This window comes from Artemia sp. Qi Xiang Cuo, chromosome 4, assembly GCF_049724085.1.
Source record: "Artemia sp. Qi Xiang Cuo chromosome 4, ASM4972408v1, whole genome shotgun sequence".
In the NCBI taxonomy this organism is placed as follows: Eukaryota; Metazoa; Arthropoda; class Branchiopoda; order Anostraca; family Artemiidae; genus Artemia; species Artemia sp. Qi Xiang Cuo.
Window position 1 is genome coordinate 7,000,176 of NC_142797.1, and position 7,053 is coordinate 7,007,228.

A 7,053-nucleotide genomic window follows, 5' to 3' on the forward strand; every position below is an offset into this window, starting at 1 on the left:
AGAATTTGATATAAAATTTATTCACTATGATACTTAGATTTGCTCAGTGTTATCAAATGTATCTTTCAAAAGACATTGATAAAGAATTTATTCACTCTGATACTTAGATTTTCTCAATTTTAACAAGCATATCTGACAAATCATGTTGATAAGGAATTTTTTCACTCTGATACTTAGATATTGTGAATGTTATCTTATGTATCCGACAAAGAAGTTGATATAGAATTTATTCACTATGATACTTAGATTTGGTCATTGTTATCAAACATATCTCTCAAAAGACATTGATAAAGAATTAATTCACTCTGATGCCTAGATTTTCTCAATTTTATTAATCATATATGACAAAAGATACTGATAAAGAATTTATTCACTCTTACACTATCAAACGTATCAGTCAAATGATATTGATAAATATTAACCGACATATCCGGCAAAGAATGTTGATAAAGAATCTATTCGTTCTGATACTTAGATTTTGTCAATTTTATCCGATGTATCTGACAAAAGATGTTGATAAAAAAAATTTATTCACTCTGACACTTAGATTTTGTCAGTTTTATCCAATGTATCTGAGAAATGATGATAATAATGAATATATTGACTCTGATACTTAGATTATGTGAATAATTTATTCATTCTGATGCTTAGATTTTCTCAATTTTATCCGTTGTATCCGATAAAGATGATGATAAAAAAAAATTTATTCACTCTGATACTTAGATTTTGTCCATGTTATCCCATGTATCTGACAAGAGATGTTGATACAGAATCGGGTCATTCTGACACTTAGGTTTTGATAATGTTAACCGACATATCAGGCAAAGGATGTTGATAAAGAATCTATTCGTTCTGATACTTAGATTTTATCAATTTTATCCAATGTATCTGATAAAGGATGTTGATAAAAAAAATCTTCGCTCTGACACTTAGATTTTGTCAATTTTATCCAAAGTATCTGAGAAATGAGGATGATAATGAATTTATTGGCTCTGATACTTAGATTTTGTGAATGTTGTCCGATGTAACCAATAAATGAAGTTGATAAAGAAGTTATTCATTCTGATATTTAAATTTTGACACTGTTATCCAACATATCTGACAAAAGATGCTGATAAAAAATGTAAATAATCTAATACTTAGATTTTGTAAATTTTCTCAGACGTATCCGAGAAAATATATTGACAAAGAATTGATTCACCCTCATACATATATTTTGTCAATGTTATCCGACGTATCCGACAAATGATGTCGATAAAAAAATTGAATAATTTCGAAGTCCAAAAAAAAAAGAAAAAAAGAGCTACTACAAACAAAATTTTTCTAATAGTAAAAGTCACGACTAACATTTCTATATCATTCTCATTTTGAATTTGGAAAATTAAATGTGATTTTTTAATGTTTTAAGTATGTTTCATGTCATTCTAAGAGATGTCAGAAAAAGTTGAAAAAATACCATGTTAAAAAAAAAAATTAAAGAAAATTAAAAAACATAGTTTTGATTATTTAGTTCGTTTTTTATTTATTCAGAATATTAATAGGGAACGCTGCCCCCTCAACTCCACAATACCAAACCCTAGCACACGATGGAAGAAAAAATTGTACGTCTTTTTCAATTACGAACGTATTAGATATTTTCCAAGCTAGTTAAGAACTCTTTTTAGTCAATATACCTGAACAGCTGGTACATAGCGCTTGAATTTGCCATTGATAATTGCTAAGTTCACTGAAAGCTAGACGGCAGAGAATTTAGGCTTAAAAATGTTATATTTCTGTGAAGTACTTAAAAAGCATTTTAAACCAGATAGCCTATATCTGAATGAGTATCATAAAGCATATTTCAAATACGATACATAAAGAAAAAAACACAATTTTGATTATTTAGTTCGTCTGTTATTTATTCAGAATATTATTGGGGAGCCCCTCCTTCCCCCCACTCCACAATGCCGAAGCTCAACACATCATAAAAGAAAAAAATGTATGCCTTTTTCAATTACGAACACATGTAATATTTTTGCGAGCTAGTTAAGAAGCATTTTAGTCAAAATAGCCTATATCAGCTGACGTAAAGAACTTGAATTTTCCATTGATAATTGCTAAGTTCGCCGAAAGCCAGACGGTAGAGAATCTAGTCTTAAAAATATGATATTTCTGTGAAGTACTTAAAAAGCATTTTAAACCAGATAGCCTATATCTGAACGAGTATCATAATACATATTTTAAATACGATACATAAAGAAATAAAAAGAACATACAATTTTGAGTATTATGAGCGTTGATATTTATTCAGAATATGAATATGTAACTATACGAAAAGGGTCTGTTTTATTATGATAATTCAAGAATAATGTATATTTACGTACCATCACGATTATTTTGGAGTTCTCCATTGGAAAATCAATAAATTTAACTATAAAAGGGTTATTTCAAGTTATTTTTTCAACTAATCCAGAAAGAGTAATTCCATCTTTATTTATAGTAAAAAAATGACTAAATGCCCTCCGGGTGAAAACCAGTATTTTTACAAAGAGTCCATCTTTGAATATGCGATATGTGGAAGCCAAGTTTTGGCTATTGAACCTAGAAAAAACATGTTCTAGTAATCGATGAATGACCGTGGTAAACCAAAGTACCGGTTAATCTGTACTGTATATTCATACCTCAGGCGTAGGGTTCAAACCAGAATATAGCTTCCTGTTAGTATGTCGATATACACACCTGTCCGCTTAGTTAACCTTTTAGGTCGAAGCTACTCGTCTGAAGCTACGTTCTTAAGTGTTACTTAAAAAACTTAAAATTTTTCCGCATGCTGACCAAAAGTCTGCGTTGCGCAAATACCGATCTGCTGTTCTGATGCCTTCGGCCGGGAGTGCAATGCGTAGTTGGGGGCAAATCATACGAGGCTTCCCTTATTTTTCCCCCAGATTTGTTCAGGTACCCATTTATAGCTGGGTCGACTCTGGCTGAGCTTACAGGGTCACACCATTGACCCCCGTTCCAAACCATTTAACAAGCAACACCAGGACTCCAACCCTTGACCTCAGGATTTCATGTCCGGATCGCTAACCACTCGGCTAGGACGACTTTAAAGTTAAACATCTCGATAGTGTGACTAATTTTAAATTATCTTAAAACCAGGAATTAATGATCTATTTCTTCTTTTTTTTTATTTAAACAAAAAGAAACGACACTATGTTTTGATTTTTTTAAACTCTAAATTTATTTTTTCCTTCAATTCTCTTAGGGCTTCTTAGTTCAGCTCCTTAATGAGGGGTGAGGTATATTATCTCCACTAGATTAGATGTCATTAGAAATTATTTAAAAAAAAAAGTTTTCAACTGAAAATAAGGACCAACATTAAAACTTATAGCGAACAGAAATTATTCCGTATAAATAGAAAAGGTCATAGCAGTGTTGTTTCTAAATCAAATTTTTATCAAAAACGACCATAGATTAATTTAAAAAAAAACAAGTTTTTACAAGGGAAGTAAAGAGCGAAGTTGAAACTTAAAAAGGAACAAAAATTATTACTTCACAGCCTATATAACATATATCAATAAAACTAATGGAAATAAATCAACTGGTGATATTTCCCTATATTTGTAGGATTACAGAAAACTAGCGCTTTACTGAAAACACAAAAGCCAAGTATAAAACCAATAATATTCATTTAGGAGTCCAAAGTAAATACGTAGCCTCACAACAACGAACTAATCTATAACGCTTTTTATAGTCCTACAGGAGCTGTGATATCAGTAACTTTCAGTATACAATTAGAATTATCTTAAAAACTTACGCATAAATATAATGAGTTTAAAGTCATTACACAGCCTATAAAATAATGAATTGATTTATCAGCTAATATCTTGGTCTCACCTAGTGCCAGAAGCAAAACTATAGCGTTGCCTATAGAAAAGGCCATACGGCTCCAATGTTTTATTACTATTAATTAAAAAAAACTTTCTAAAAAATAATATTTTCAAAGAAAAGTAAAGCCAATTTTAAACTTAAGCTCAGCAGATACAAATACATTTTAAAATTCAAAACGAAAACAACCAGAAATTACTATTAAAGAATTGATAAAACCCAAAACGGACATAAATTAAATAAACAATCATAGCAAAAAACATACAACAAGTAATAATATAAATGAAAGTAGAGGGAGGGGTTTACATATATGGTGAAGTGACGTCACAGCCACAAGCCTATTTCTAGACTAATCAGAGAGCTAGAATCCGAGACGAAGTGACATCACCAGTCTTCTAGGAATTTAGCTTGGATTTGCGCAATAGGATGCTGCTGAAATCAAGCTATGCAATATCTGCTTGTTATGGTTTCAACTTTACAAGTTGTTGGTACTTCATGCTTAATATAACAGTTCTTTTTAAGCACAGTTACCAAAACAAAGGAACCGTCCGAGATTAATTGACATTTTAGGGAATTATTTGGGAGAAACAGATTGAGACATTTTAGGGGACTATTTGGGTGAAACAGATTGAGACATTTTAGGGAGCTATTCAGGCGAAACAGATTGAGACATTTTAGGGATTACTTGGACAGGAAAAAAGCTAGAATTTCTAGGTTGTGGTCGCTATAATACACAAGTTCCAATTTTCAATATAGAGGCTCCATTAAGAGTTATAAATGTGTAAGAAAATTTTTTTATCAGAACGTCTTTCAGACCTCATCTTTAAGAGTTAGACAAGCGAACGAATTGAAAATTCAGTTCTGACACTTTCTTTCTTAACATTATCAAATATAACAATTTACAATGATACCTTTTTAAAAGTCCCCAATGGTCTAAATGATTCCTGATTATGATTTTTTTTTTTACTATCCTTAGACACATCCCCTTCAACTGTTCTTGCAAACATCCAGCAACAAGATCAATAGTAAAAATTTTTTTAACCATTTTAAAAATTATACTCGTCGAAACCTCTATTTCCAAACACATTTTTTGACCAACTAATTTAAACGGGTAGAAAATTTGATACAGATTGAAGACGTTCGTGAAACTTTGAATTATTCCTTATTCTTAATGCGCGAACTATAGACAACGAAATTAACTTTTAGATGAATCTACAGAGTTTAAACTTTGTTAATTTTAAGACTTTTTTTCATATTTTTTACTATTTTTGCGGATTGAATTCAGAAGGACATTTAAGGAGAAGTTTTATTTTTAAGATGGGTTTGAAAAAAAATTAAATAAAGTTATTAATTGTTAATTAAATAAAGTTATAAATTAAAGTTATAAAAATAAATTGTAATTAAATAAAGTTATAAATTAAATAAAGTTATTAATTGCCACTGGATCAAAGAAGAATCTTCCCATATATGTTAATGTTTTATTTACTAGCATGACAAAAACTTTTTTTCCACAAAGGACATTTTTCAACGAAAAGTAAAGAGCTGCTACATTAAATCAAAGATGAGCAAAATTAAAGGCCAATAGTTGTTCAAGCGCAAATTTTCTGTAAACTTACTTCTAATGTTGTATGACAGAAACTTTTTTTCCAGAAAGAATATTTTTCAACTAAAAGTAAAGAGCTGCTACATTAAATCAAAGATAAGCAGACATATAGTCCAATAATTATTCAAGCGCAAATTTTCTGTAAACTTACTTCTAATGTTTCATTTATAGACAGAAACTTTTTTTCCACAAAAGATATTTTTCAACTAAAATTAAAGAGCTGCTGCATTAGATCAAAGATCAGCAGAAATAAAGTTCGATAATTATTCAAGCGCAAATTTTCTGTAAACATACTTCTAATGTTTTATTTATTAGTATGACAGAAACTTTTTTCCACAAAGGATATCTTTCAACTAAAAGTAAAGAGCTGCTACATTAAATAAAACATGAGTAGAAGTAAACTCCAATAATTATTCAAGCGCAAATTTTATGTAAACTTACTTCTAATGTTTCATTTATTAGTATGACAGAAATATTTTTTCCACAAAGGATATTTTTTAACAAAAATTAAAGAGCTGCTGCATTAAATCAAAGATCAGCAGAAATGAAGTTCAATAAATATTCAAGCACTAATTTCTTGTAAACCTACTTCTAATGTTTTATTTATTAGTATGACATAAACTTTTTTTCCACATAGGATATTTTTCAACTAAAAGTAAAGAGCTGCTACATTAAATCATGATGAGTAGAAATAAAGTCCAATAATTGTTCAAGCACAAAATTTCTGGAAACTTATTTCTAATGTTTTATTTATTAGTATGACAGAAACTTTTTTCCACATAAGATATTTTTCAAATAAAAGTAAAGAGCTGGTACATTAAATTAATGATGAGCAGAGATAAAGTACAATAATTGTTCAAGCGCAAATTTTCTGTAAACTTACTTCTAATGTTATTAGTATGACTTTTATTCCACAAAGGATATTTTTCAACTAAAAGTAATGAGCTGCTACATTAAATCAAAGATGAGAAGAAATAAAGTTCAATAATCGTTCAAGCGTAAATTTTCTCTAAACTTACTTCTAATGTTATATTTGTTAGTATGACAGAAATTTTTTTTCCACAACGGATATTTTTCAAATAAAAGGAAAGAACTGGTACATTAAATTAATGATGAGCAGAAATAAAGTCCAATAATTGTTCAAGCACAAATTTTCTGTAAACTTACTTATACTGTTTTATTTATAAGTATGACAGAAACTTTTTTCTACAAAGGATATTTTTCAACTAAATGTAAAGAGTTGCATCACGAAATCCAAGACCAGCAGAAATAAAGTTCAATATTTGTTCAAGCGCAAATTTTCTGTAAACTTACTTCTAATGTTTTATTTATTAGTATGACAGAAACTTTTTTTTCCACTTAGGATATTATCCAACTAAAAGTAAAGAGGTGCTAAATTATATCCAAGATAAGCAAAAAATAAAGTCCAATAATTGTTCAAGCGCAAATTTTCAGTAAACTTACTTCTAATGTTTTTATTTATTAGTATGACAGAAACTTTTTTTCCAAAGAGGATGTCTTTCAACTAAGAGTAAAGAGCTGACACATTAAATCAATGATGAGCAGAAATAAAGTCAAATAAT

At 29.4% G+C, this 7,053-nt stretch overlaps 1 long non-coding RNA gene across 1 annotated transcript in view; it reads right to left on the reverse strand.

The window, feature by feature from the left end:
- Positions 1-2,405, reverse strand: part of LOC148952727 (uncharacterized) — a 48,666-nt gene extending 46,261 nt beyond the window's left edge. The window contains exon 1 of the long non-coding RNA XR_016141605.1: positions 2,364-2,405. This is a non-coding gene — a long non-coding RNA (uncharacterized LOC148952727). The remainder of the gene's footprint in view (positions 1-2,363) is intronic.
- Between the last annotated feature and the right edge of the window lie 4,648 nt (positions 2,406-7,053).